At 44.7% G+C, this 12,837-nt stretch overlaps 2 non-coding genes across 2 annotated transcripts; both read right to left on the bottom strand.

The window, feature by feature from the left end:
* Positions 1 to 6,236: 6,236 nt before the first annotated feature.
* Positions 6,237 to 6,309, bottom strand: trnak-uuu (transfer RNA lysine (anticodon UUU)). The gene has a single exon. It is a non-coding gene; the product is annotated as a tRNA-Lys (tRNA).
* A 596-nt stretch (positions 6,310 to 6,905) lies between these two features.
* On the bottom strand, positions 6,906 to 6,978 carry trnak-uuu (transfer RNA lysine (anticodon UUU)). The gene has a single exon. It is a non-coding gene; the product is annotated as a tRNA-Lys (tRNA).
* Positions 6,979 to 12,837: the final 5,859 nt, after the last annotated feature.

Here is a 12,837-nt window from a genome sequence, read left to right as displayed (position 1 = left end):
AAAACTTAATCATGTATCACCCTAGTGTTTTGGACACGAAACAGTGTTTTGTGTGACCCGCGACATAGAGAAATCCTCCAACAAAGGTTGGGAAAGGTTATTTGAAGTGAAGCATCCCTCTGGTTGAAAGACCAGGGAAGGTCTTGCAGGACAAGATTAATAGTGTTATTATGTGTAGAAAATTCTTTCAGGCATTTTTAGTACACGACGAAAGAACTGTTAGGAGAATTCCGAAGTGCATTAAAAAGATGTATGAAGTGTGGGGAAACCCCAAGGAGTAAGGCGCCACTTGTGGTAGAAGCTTCCTTTCTCACACTTGAAATATCTGTCACTGAGACATTCACTTTTCTACGAATTCTCCCCATATTTATATGATGGAAGGAAACATTGTCAATTGGTAGGAAACACCGCATTGGTATTGGGAGATTCAGGTCACGAAGGGGGAAAAGGATGGAATAGGTGGCAATTCACAAAGTTACTGTTACACTATACGGGAATAAGGTAGGTAGGGGAGAAGAAACAGAAAAAGGAAAGAGAGAACATAAGTAAGTGGTTAGATGAAAAAGAGGAAGGACAAATCAGAAAGACTGAGCCTTTGCTTCCTGAGTTACACCGTCTAAAAGACAGACTAGTTGTAGAAGTAAAACTTTTAAAAAACAAAAAAACGTCCGTCTTTAAGAAATCCGCAGTCAACTCTAAAATCGTTGAAAAAGGACAAGATCTGTGTACAGTGACGAATGTACTTGCATCGGTGGGGATGATTGAACCAAAAGATGATGCCATGATTATGGCATTATAAAAGGAAAAAACAGAAAGAAAGGAGGATGAAATTGAAAAAACAAAAAAAAGTAAAAACCCCACCATATGCGCAGGCACCACAAACTTCCTCACGATACCCAGAAATAACAGTACTTCACTTTATGAAAAGATGGATAGACAAAAAGACTTCTGAAAACAGTGAGATAGAACAAATGCAGAAAACCTTGCTAAAAGAGCAACGAGGCGCTGCCAGAGAAAATGTGTCAGGAAAAAAAAAACAAAAAAAAAAACAGGCACTATCTGTCATAGCACCTCAGCTCCTGTCGCAGGACCCGACGTGGGCCACTTTGCGACAACAGCAGCAGACGAGAGGGGGTCAGAGGTGGTTTCAGGGGTCACTCACGCGGTGCAAACTCCATAAAATTCTTTGCATGTGGAAAAACTGGACACGTTACAAGTGTCTGTCGAGGCCCTGCTGGGCTCTTCTTTGCGGGAAGACAAAAAAGCCCATCAGCCTTGTTTCCAAACACGGACCTTACGCGTGTTGGTGAACATAACAACCACTCCACGACTGAAACTGTTAGCAGGACCAGCAAACCGCCTCACGAGCTGGCATTGCCGATGCCTTCAGTGCATTGACGTGTGTTTGACACTCGGTGAAGTTAGGGCAAAAGACTCCTCGCTAGTATAGTGAACAGTATCTCCGCCTGTTATGTGGAAGACCGGGGTTCGATTCCCTGACGGGGAGTTGAGTTCATGATCTCGTTAGCTTTTGGTGGGGCTCTTATTTGCGGGAACACAAAAAAGCCCATCAGCCTTGTTTCTAAACAGGGACCATACGCGTGTTGGTGAACATAACAACCACTCCACGACTGAAACTGTTAGCAGGACCAGCAAACCCGCCTCGCACGCTGGCATTTCCGATGCGTTCATGTGCATTGACGTGCTTGACACAAGGTGAAGTTAGGGCAAAAGACTCCTCATTAATATAGTGGACAGTATCTCCGTCTGTCACGCGGAAGACCGGGGTTTGATAATGGTCTAGGCATCGGGAAAAAAACAGCTCAAAAGAATTAGATATGGGACAGAGTAAAGTAGTGCTTAGGAGAGGAAGGAGGAAAGGTGAACAGAATAAGGAGGTAAAAACAAGCTCAAGCCTGTGAATGTGAATATTTACATTCATTCAAAGGGAAAGTGTATATAAGACGAGCGGGGGAGAGAGAGAGAGATACAAACATACAGCAACGATATAGCTAGATAGATAATGACACTTATTTATATATATACATGATGCCTACCTCTATGACGTTCAGGCAAGTAAACAATACAAGCTGTTTGTCCAAGAAGTCTCCCAAAAATCTGTCATTGTCTTTGAGTTCCTGGAGACGCTACATCCAGAATTGAGAATGATGCCTTCTCAAAATGGCCCACTGGGTTTCCATCCTCTGATTGTGATTGCTGGACCCAGAAATTAAGCAGTTACCGACGTGGCGATCCATATCCGTACTCCAGTGTCGGAATTTGCATCTTTGCCACTGTGACGTTTTCTGTCCCCGACTCTGCTCGAATTCTGGCAGGTGTCCCCATCCTTTTCTCAACTTCGGATATGGAATAACCAGCAATGATCTTGGGGTTGCTGTTTGTTGAATAGACATGGAACCAAACCATGAGCCTTGAAAAGCCATCAATCGCTCCATTGATGCAAAGACCAAAAGGCTTTAGTTTGTCGTACGAGTCAACATGCCACATACAATTTGGACCAGGGTTAACGTACGTACGTCGGGTCAAGCGGTTTCTCCGCCTTTGCGCAACACCACAGGGGTCTAAAAACAGATGTCTCGGGGTACTCTGGGTCACAACATACCCAGTTTGGATGCAGTGGAGATGGTGTAGTTTGTATCCGTGGAGCCTTCCTGCTAACCATCAAGGAGGCTACTCCGGACTTTCTGTCACCAACTTTCGCAAATCGGCTCAGTTTTTTCCCGAGTTACTCACCGGAGCGGCGTCCACAGTTTTCGGCGCATTGAGACGGAAACGGCGCCACAGAGGGAAGCTTGGCGGCATTCAGGTGAAACTCCACAAGAGAGGACACAGATTGGCGTTCCCGTCGATCCACCTCGCGAATGTACGCTCCCTACCCAACAAAATGGACGAGCTTCATCTTCTATTAAAGACCAGTCAAGACTTCGTACGTTCCGCGGCCATGTCCTTCACGGAGACCTGGCTTTGCGACGCTGTACTCGATGGCGCCGTCATGCTTCCCGGCTTCCACATTCATCGAGCGGACCACGACATGGAATCATCGGGGAAAACAAAGGGCGGCGGGACATGCCTCTATATCAACGAAAAATGGTGTACGGACGTCACGGAGCTCAGCACACACTGCAGCCCGCATTTGGCGTCGCTGTTTTTTGAACTGTAAACCATTCTACTCGCCACGTGAGTTTGCATCATTCATACTGGCTAGAGTCTACATTCCGCCTCAAGCTAACACGAACACCGCATTGCTAACGCTCGCCGAACAAGTCAACGAAATTGAAAAAAAACACCCGGACTCACCCCTCATTATTCTCGGGGACTTTAACACAGCTAAACTCAACCACGAACTCCCTAAATACAAGCAGCACATCGACTGTCCTACCAGGGAAAATAATACTTTAGACCACTGCTACACTACGGTAAAAAACGCATAACGTGCTATACCTCGTGCAGCCCTGGGCTCGTCTGATCACTGCTTAATTCACTTAATACCGACGTAGAGGCAAGAACTTAAATGCGCGAAGCCCACAGTGAAAACAGTCAAAAAGTGGACCAATGAAGCCAAGATGGAACTTCAAAGCTGTTTAGACTGTACAGACTGGAGTGTCTTTGAAAATTCAGCTGGCAGCCTGGATGAATATACAGACACTGTCACATCCAATATCAGTTTCTGTGAAGATGTGTCTGTACTAACAAAATCATTTCGCACATTCAACAACAACAAGCCGTGGTTCACTGCTAAACTTAAGCAGCTTCACCAAGCTAAGGAGGATGCATATCACAGCGGGGACAGGGCCCTGTATAATCGAGCTAGAAACCAGCTGACGAAAGAAATTAACATTGCAAAGAGCAACTATGCAGCAAAGTTGGAAAAACAGTTTAGCGCAAACGACTCTGGCATGCATTCCAATCGCTGACTAATTACAAGCGACGATCCCCCCAAGCTGAGAACAATAGCACACTAGCCAACGACTTGAATACCTTCTACTGCAGATTTGAAAAGGACAGTTTCACACCCCACACCCACCCGGCCGCACCCCCGACCACAATCACACCTCTGACTTCTGCGTTAACCATCCATGAACAGGATGTGAGACGCATCTTCAAACAACAAAAGATTAACAAAGCGGCAGGCCCGGACCATGTGTCCCCATCCTGCCTCAAAGTCTGCGCGGACCAGCTCGCTCCAGTTTTCACTCAGATCTTCAATAGATCTCTGGAACTGTGCAAAGTATCATCCTGTTTCAAACACGCCACCATCATTCCAGCCTTCAAGAAACCTGCAATCTCGGGTCTGAATGACTACAAGCCTGTCGCTTTGACATCTGTGGTCATGAAGTCCTTTGAACGTCTCGTGCTGGACCACCTCAAGAGTGTCACAGGTACCCTGCTGGACCCCCTGCAGTTTGCCTACCAAGCGAACAGGTCTGCGGATGATGCAGTCAACATGGGACTGCACTTCATCCTAGAACACCTCAACAGTTCAGAGACCAACGCGAGGATCCTGTTCGTGGACCTGTTCAACACCATCATCCCTGAACTCCTTTAATCCAAGCTTCTCCAGCTCAGTGTCTCACCTGCCATCTGCCAGTGGATTTACAGCTTTCTGACGGGCAGGACACAGCAGGTCAGGCTGGGGGAGGCCACCTCATCCAGACGCAGCATCAGCACTGGGGCGCCCCAACGTTGTGTCCTCTCTCCGCTGCTCTTCTCTCTCTACATGAACGACTGCACCTCAGCGAACCCGACTGTCAAACGCCTGAAGTTTGCAGATGACACCACTGTCATCGGCCTCATCAAGGACGATGACGAGTCCGCATATCGACAGGAAGTGGAGCGGCTGGAGCTGTGGTGCGGCCGACACAACCTGGAGCTGAACACGCTCAAGACTGGAGAGATGATCGTGGACTTCAGGAGGCATCCTTCGCCACAGTTGCCCCTCACGTTGTCCAGCTGCCTTGTGTCAACCATCGAGACCTTTAAGTTCCTGGGAATTACAGTCTCTCAGGACCTGAAGTGGGCGACCAACATCAACTCCGTCCTCAAACAGGCCCAGCAGAGGACGTACTTCTGAGAAAGCACGGCCTGCCACCGGAGCTGCTGAGACAGTTTTACACAGCGGTCATCAAATCAGTCCTGTGTTCTTCCATCAAAGTCTGGTTTGGTGCTGCTACAAAAAAGAACAAACTCCGACTGCAACGGACAATCAAAACTGCTGAAAGGATTATCGGTACCCCCCTACCCACCATTGAGGACTTGCACGCTGCCAGAACTAAGACAAGGGCGTGCAAAGTCCTCTCGGACCCTCCGCACCCTGGTCACCAGCTCTTCCAGCTCCTTCCCTCAGGTAGGCGCTACCGATCAATGCAAACTAGAACTAGTAGACATTCCAACAGCTTCTTCCTTCTTGCGATCAATTTCTTAAACACCTGACCTACAATTCCATTACAACATGCTGGCAATTTTTTGACTTGAGTTTGTTGTCACATTTCTGTGGGGCCAATTATGTATTACTCACTGTAGTTGTCTCGCCATGCTGCACTATTTGCATATACTGGCCACTCATGCCAGAGTAGCATCTGCTCCATTTGCACACTGATTGAGGAGTATCTGAAACATTTGCACAACCAACATTGTCCCAGATTATCGCACTACCGTCACTTTAAACCTCATACACTCCTTGAAGTCTCAGCGCCCTTTGCACATTGGTCATTGCACCGGACTATTGCAATCTTAGTCATTTGAACTGCTCTAAGTGCTAGAGGACTCTGCATCTTTTTGCACAATTGTCAAAAAAAAAAAAAATAATGTACCGGCATTACCAGATAACTAGCAACCCTTTACTGCTCAGTGACTGTTTTCTTTTTTTGTCAATGTCTTTCTGTCTCCAAAGTGTTCTGTAAATTGACTGTCTGTTGTTGCACGAGAGCGGCTCCAACTACCGGGGACAAATTCCTTGTTTTTTGGACATACTTGGCAGATAAAGATGATTCTGATTCTGATTCTGAGACGAGGTTCAAATGAAGCGCAAGCGACCCGACACTGAATAAACAGGTACTCGAAAGACAGAACATCAGATTAAAAAACAGGTATGCTTCTGACTGAGATACCCAAGGTCAAAGTCAGAAAGTGAGGTGCATCGATGAACATGTGTTGGGTGTTTTGAAGCGTTCAAGTGTCTGAGTGATATTTAGTGAACAACCTCTTAAAAAGGATGTCACCTGAGCAGGGACTTGAACCCTGGACCCTCAGATTAAAAGTCTGATGCTTTACCGACTGAGCTATCCAGGCTCTATATTCAATGAGGCAGTGAGGTGAGGAGACGAGGTTCAAATTAAACTCAAGCAAGAAATTTGACACTGACTAAACAGGTACACAAAAGACAGAACATCAGATTAAAAGCCTAGTATGTGAATGACCGAGACACCCAAGGTCAAAGTCAGAAAGTGAGAGGTGCATCGATGAATATGTGGTGGGAGTTTTGAAGTGTTCAAGTGTCTGAGTCAAAGAACCTGCGTGGTATTTGGTGAACAACTGCTTAAGAATTATCTCACCTGAACAGGTAACTCGAACAGGGATTTAAACCCTGGACCCTCAGATTAAAAACCTAATGCTCAACTGACTGAGCTATCCAGGAGTTAGAGTAAATGAGGGAGTGAGCTGAGGAGACGAGGTTCAAATTAAGCGCAAGCGACACGACACTGACGAAACAGGTACTCGCAAGACAGAACATCAGATTAAAAGCCTGGTATGCAAATGACCGAGATACCCAAGGTCAAAGTGAGAGTGTGTGGTGCATAGATGAACGCATGGGGTGTTTTGAAGTGTTCAAGTGTCTGAGTCAAAGTACCTGCGTGATATTGAGTGAAAAACTTCTTAAGAATTGTCACCTGAACAGAGACTTGAAACCTGGAACCTCAGATTAAAAGTCTGATGCTCTACCGACTGAGCTATTCAGGCTCTACAGTCACTGAGGGAGTGAGGTGAGGTGACGAGGTGCAAATTAAGCTCAAGCAAGAAATTTGACACTGACTAAACAGTATCAAGTGGGCAGCCAAGCCACATAAAGCGATGGAACAGGTAGTAATTGGCTTATGTAGCTGGGTTCATATGATTGAGTTTAGCCCCAGTTTGCAATTCCTAGGTTAACCACCAGAGGTCACCAAACCAAATTTAGATTATGATTATGTGTCAGCCCCAGCTGCAATTCCTAGTTTAACCACCAGAAAGTAGATTATGAGTCGCCACTTCAAGCAAAGTCTTCTTAAATGTCCTAATACCATTCAACCCCGTATCATGGTAAACAAACACATACTGGAGTCAACTACTTATAACCATTGTTTGATTTTATATCCTTGAGATGATTTTGATGTTCTCTTTGATGTTATAACTTGGATGTACAATTGGAAATCATTGATAAAAAGTACATCAGGCCTAGTAAAGCTGTTATACATTATTCTTACTTTTTATTACTAAAGGGAAATGCTTTGAAACTGCTTTTGTGCAAGAACTGTAACCTGTGTGAAATTGTCTGTCTCAGACAAAATAACACATGATGTACTACATAAGAAAGAACGAACCTGTTGAACGCATGAGAGAATTGTATTCACATGAAAGTATATACATTTATTTGACATTTAACATATACTCATGTATTGCAGATTGCTTAGAGATTGACATAGTGTGATGAAATGTATTGGTTGAGTTCAAGACATATGATATGTGCTTGGAGTTGAATGTATTTACTAAAAAGAAGCCTATTTGGGTGAGCTAATAAGAGGTCAGGTCAGGATAACGCTGATAGTGAAAGTGGATGATGCTTCCAATTTATCTTATTATTAATTGGCATCACGGCTCCGTAGGACTTGATCACTCCTTAAGGCTCACTCAAAAGGTAATACTTGTTTTATGATTTATTATTTTTAAACTACTTCTATTTCTTTTCAATTTTTGTTATTATTATTATTATTGATTATTCTATATTATAAACCCTTTCTGTCATATTATCATTTTAACCTTAAGTAATCACTGAAATAAATACCTTGCTTTAATTCTATTCTCTCTTGTCATTCTTATAATGAGGAGTTGTCTCATTTTTATCACTCAACCTCCTATAAGTGATTGAACGTCGACGATATCAATAACACCGGGTCGTAAGACCATCCCAAAAAGTAACTCATATATATCACTTCGGCTTAACACAAAAACAAACCCGTACGGTCCTAACTAGGATTTTTAAATTTACGAGGTCTTTAACAAATGCAATCGATTTTTAAGGGATGAAACTGCTGCAAAAATGGAGTACTCACAATATTACCCTTTCACTCGGTGTGGTTACTCATCAAGGGGTGATAAATGAGGGCAGATCGGATTGGCTCCGTAAAACTAAAGGCAGTTAGCACACCTAGGCGAACTCATCTCGACACCGGCTTAACAGCTCCTCGTCTCCTTGCGCGTACGGCGTTGGTGCCGGGAAAGGAAAAAGGGGGGAGCTTGACCCTTTAAACGGAGAGTCGGTCAGGACATTTCACCCGATTAGTCCTGCGGGTAAGCGAAATCTGACAGGTATTTCGGTCCTAGGTCTCCGCAATCATTTTAAAAATGGGCTACGGAGGCTTCTGGGGACAAATCGCTTCCTTGAATTTGTTGGGCCTTTACTGCTGAAATATCCACTGGTTTATACCACTCGTATTCTGGGGTTATCTTGGTAGGTCCAACCCTTACTGTTGCCAATTTCAACTTCTTCCATTGTTTTAACGCAGTTTGGCGTTTTTTCCTAGGCTTATTCAGCCGTTCTAAATCTCGTAATGTCAATAGGTTGTATGGTCCCAAAATCCACACAATTCCTTTCCAAATTCCAACTGGCATTTCTGTAATAGAACCATCAGCTACTCTCACGCTTAGGTGTTCAATTTTTCTCAAGGTTTCACGAGTCATTGACACCCCGGCCCCGGTGTCCACCAAATAGGGTACTCCTTTCAATTTTGCGTAGAGCTCGTCTCCTATCCGATAGACTCCTTCCAGGGTGACCCGTGCCTCGGTTTTCATCATTTCCTGGGCCCTCCTGAGGCGGCAGCTTTGCGAGCCTCAAGATGGGCCTTCCTTTCTTCTGGTGTCATTTTGAGAAATTCATCTCTCGGTATATATGCTCCAAGTTCCTTCTTTTTCGCCGTTTGTTGTTGCCCTGCGTGGGAATTTGGTTTCTGACTTTCGTTTGTTCTTTGGGAAGATTGCGTCGCTCTCTGGGTTGACTGTTGATTATTCCCGCGCGAGCGGTAGTCAGTTGGTGCTGCGTTCCTTTTCTCGCTGTGGAATTTAGTCAGTCGATCCCATTGCTTAATGGAAGCTTCGATTTTTTGTGCTGTGCTGTCTGGTGCCATCTTCACAAAAGTAGCTTCGTTTACCATTTCTTTTACGATCATTCGCAGCGATTTAACATATCTGCTTGGAGCTATTACTTGACTTGTTTTATGCCACACATTCAATAATGTGACTCCTTGCTTGAGTTGCTCCCTGGCTCTCATTATATGGGCCTCTTTGTCTTCATCTTCACAGTCTACCCATCTCTCATAGACCTGTTGTGATGTTTCATTGGGTCCAATGGGATTGGCAATTATATATTGCAGCCATATTTTCTTGGCTATTTCCCCTCCAGGGGCGTCTCTGACCATAGGCCACATCTCAATTAAATAATCTGTTTCTTTCTGATTTTTTGACCGGACCAATTCTTTCAAAGCCCTACATTCTTGCATGTCTCTATCCGTGCTGTTTGGCTGATACATAGAGTTAGGTCCAACCGCTGTCATTCCTAGAGGTATTCCGTACTGAGAGGGCTGACTTGCAGGGTTGACAGGGGCTGCCATTGCCCCGGCATCCATCTCTCAGTCTTCTTCAGCTCTTAATTCCATTTGTGCTCTCTGATACACCGCTTGTTTAAGTTTCCTGAACAAAATATTATACATTACTGTCACGAAGCCTTCTCTGAAATTCTTGGTGAATTCCATATGTCCCACTAACGTATGATACGTGGGAGTTTGCAAAATGTTTGCTGCTTCTCCATAGGTGATTTTTACATTCAAAGTCATGTCTTCATCCATTTTCTCTCGCCAAACAAATGGATATGGATACTCTTTTTGTCCCGCTTCTGGTACGAAAGTCTTTCTCCCATCCTGAGTCTGGACAAATCCCAAATGTAGGTCTCTAGCAAGCCTGTCTGAGGCTTTGTATATGTTATATACCGGTTGTGGGTTTTTCTTCCCTTTATTTGTTGGTCTTGTGACTACCTTAGGAGGTCGGTCCTCAGGGACCTTAGGAGCTGCGTCCGAAGTCAGCGAGTCCAAATCCTCTTCCCTTACCCCGGCCTCAGGTTCGACTCTGAGAGGTACACACACCCAGTCTTCATCTTCTCAGTCACCCTCGTTTCCACTTCCTACTTCGGGTACCATCGGGGGTCCAGCTAATTCTCTTACTTCGCCAGGTGATCGCCTCGGGTTTCCCCTTGGTTCAGGTAAAGGTGTCGGTGGAGGCAGTGCTCGATAGGAGTCACTTACCGATCTTGGAGTGAAGGTAGCCGGGCTGAAAGTCACTACTCCTCTCACAGGGCTTTTTCCTCCATTTCTCCGCTCATTTGGTTCCGCTGGTTCCTCGTCTTCTACTTCTGCTCCCGCTCTTGGTGATCCTGAGTCTTGTTCTACTCCTTCCTTCCTCCTTCTAGGTGACGCTATGGGGTAGCTCTCTATCTGTGGAGCTGGCTGAGGCGGTGTTTTGGGCTTAGCTCCGGGGTTTTGTTGCAGTTGTAACTGCTCACGGGATATTTGTAGCATCTGAGTCAATATTTCTTCTTTTGCTACATTTATCCTTTCTCCTCTCTGTCTTGGTGATATTACCACCACAAATTCAGCTCCTGAGGCTAAAGTTACTGGGGTCAATGCTCTCAGCTTAAAAGCCCCGACTGCCACTGTTTCAGCCACCTTCCATGACAATTTTTCTGACTTTATTCCGTTTACTTCAATTACGATTCGAGCGGCCCCACTTTCCGAAGCTCTGTCTATGCCTCTTTCTAGCGCTTCTGTCATTTGTTCCAAATATTGTGTTTGGTCTACTTCTGGCGTCCACTTCTCCCCAGGGTCATATAATAGGACGTATCTCCTCCACTGGTTATCACAACTGCTTTCGAGTCCGATTCTCTTCTTTGCAATTCTAGTTCCTTCTCTGTGATGTATTCTTCTCCTGCTGTAAGGTCTAAATCGGCCCAAAATGTTTTATTATAGGGTCTCAGTCTCTTACTTGTGAATATCACCAGGGCATCTCTGCAAATGTCCCAAGGGCTCCCTACATAGTGGCACATGGTTACTCCATTTCCAGCTCTACATTTTTTGGTTTCCTTTGGCAAGGGTGGCAAAGATTCTGTTCAAATAAGAGGAGTCATTTGCCATGTCAACCTTGCCTTTCTGTTTTGTTCCTCCTGGTCCTCTTCTGCTCGGGGAATAACAATCATGTCTAGATCCACATCTGATGAGTCTTCCTCGCTTAAGGTGTTAAGACCTGGCGCTTTCTTCGTTTCCGCAAGCATTTTTATTCTTTGAATGTAACCTTGGTGTTCATGATATCTGGACACTGCCCTTGCCCTTTCACTGTCCACCAGTTTACATTTTATCTCTGTTGTATTCGCCAGCATTTTTACTATGGGGTCCAACCCAACGCAAGTGCTAACCAATTCAACTACATTGTATCTTTCCATCATCCTTATCCACCACTCCAACCATTGGGGAGCTTCTCTACGATTGTAGTCTTCTCCAGGGTGGTCTACTATTATTGTCATCACTCCAGTTCCTTCGGGCTTCTCTGCCTTAAACTGGCCTTGTCCCTTGACGACTTTCTTCACCGTTGTCAGGAGTTCTAAGGGTTGTATGGATGGATTTTCCGTTTCTACCATCCTCCTTACTCCGGGCGGCCATTCTTCTAAGCGGCCATTCTATATAGCACGAGTCTTATTGGTATTTCATGTTGTCCTAGATGTCGGGTCTCCGATTCCACCACTGCCGCTCTTTCTTCTGAGGGGCCCGGGGGCTCGTCTTCTCCCGCATTCATAAACATCTTTCTTCTTAGCGTATTACTTGGCCGTGGCCCGCTACTGTTTAGCGTATTAACCTGGCCGTAGCCCGCTTCTGTTTAGCGTATTAACTTGGCCGTAGCCCGCTTCTGTTGTAGGAGTGGAGCTGCCTATTTCAGATACCCCCCAGTAGCGCATAGGGTCATGGGCTCGTACTACAGCTCCTGGTTACTCAGCTCCGCTCTTTTAGCGTCGCTTCTACACACTCAAAATAATCACCGGTGAACGTTTCACCTGGCATCACTGACTAACATTCTTTACTAAACGATAGGATGGTTACTTACTGCGTTCAGGGACCCACCCTGTTAATGTGTGGTTCAGTTGAAATCCAGTCTCATTTGAAGAAAAGGAAAAATTAAATTTAATCCTCCTTCGAAGAAAAACTAAAGCAGTCTTTTTCGGTAGAAAAATCAAAATCAGTCCATCTTCTAAGAAAAATCAAAGTAATTCTTGTTGGTTGACAAAAATCAAAATGAGTCCACTTCCGAAGAAAAACTAAAGTAATTCTTGTTGGTAGAATTTTTTTTTTAAATCAGGCCACTTTCAAAGAAAAACTAAAGTAATTCTTGTTGGTAGAAAAATAAAAATCAGTCCACCTTCAAAGAAGACTAAAGTAATTCCTATTAGTAGAAAAATCAACATCAATCTACCTTCAAGAAAAATGAAAGTAATTCTTGTTGGTTAAAAAGTCAAAATCTGGCTAAAGT

This window comes from Phyllopteryx taeniolatus, chromosome 14 (genome assembly GCF_024500385.1).
Source record: "Phyllopteryx taeniolatus isolate TA_2022b chromosome 14, UOR_Ptae_1.2, whole genome shotgun sequence".
In the NCBI taxonomy this organism is placed as follows: Eukaryota; Metazoa; Chordata; class Actinopteri; order Syngnathiformes; family Syngnathidae; genus Phyllopteryx; species Phyllopteryx taeniolatus.
This window is presented reverse-complemented; position numbering and strand designations above follow the sequence as displayed.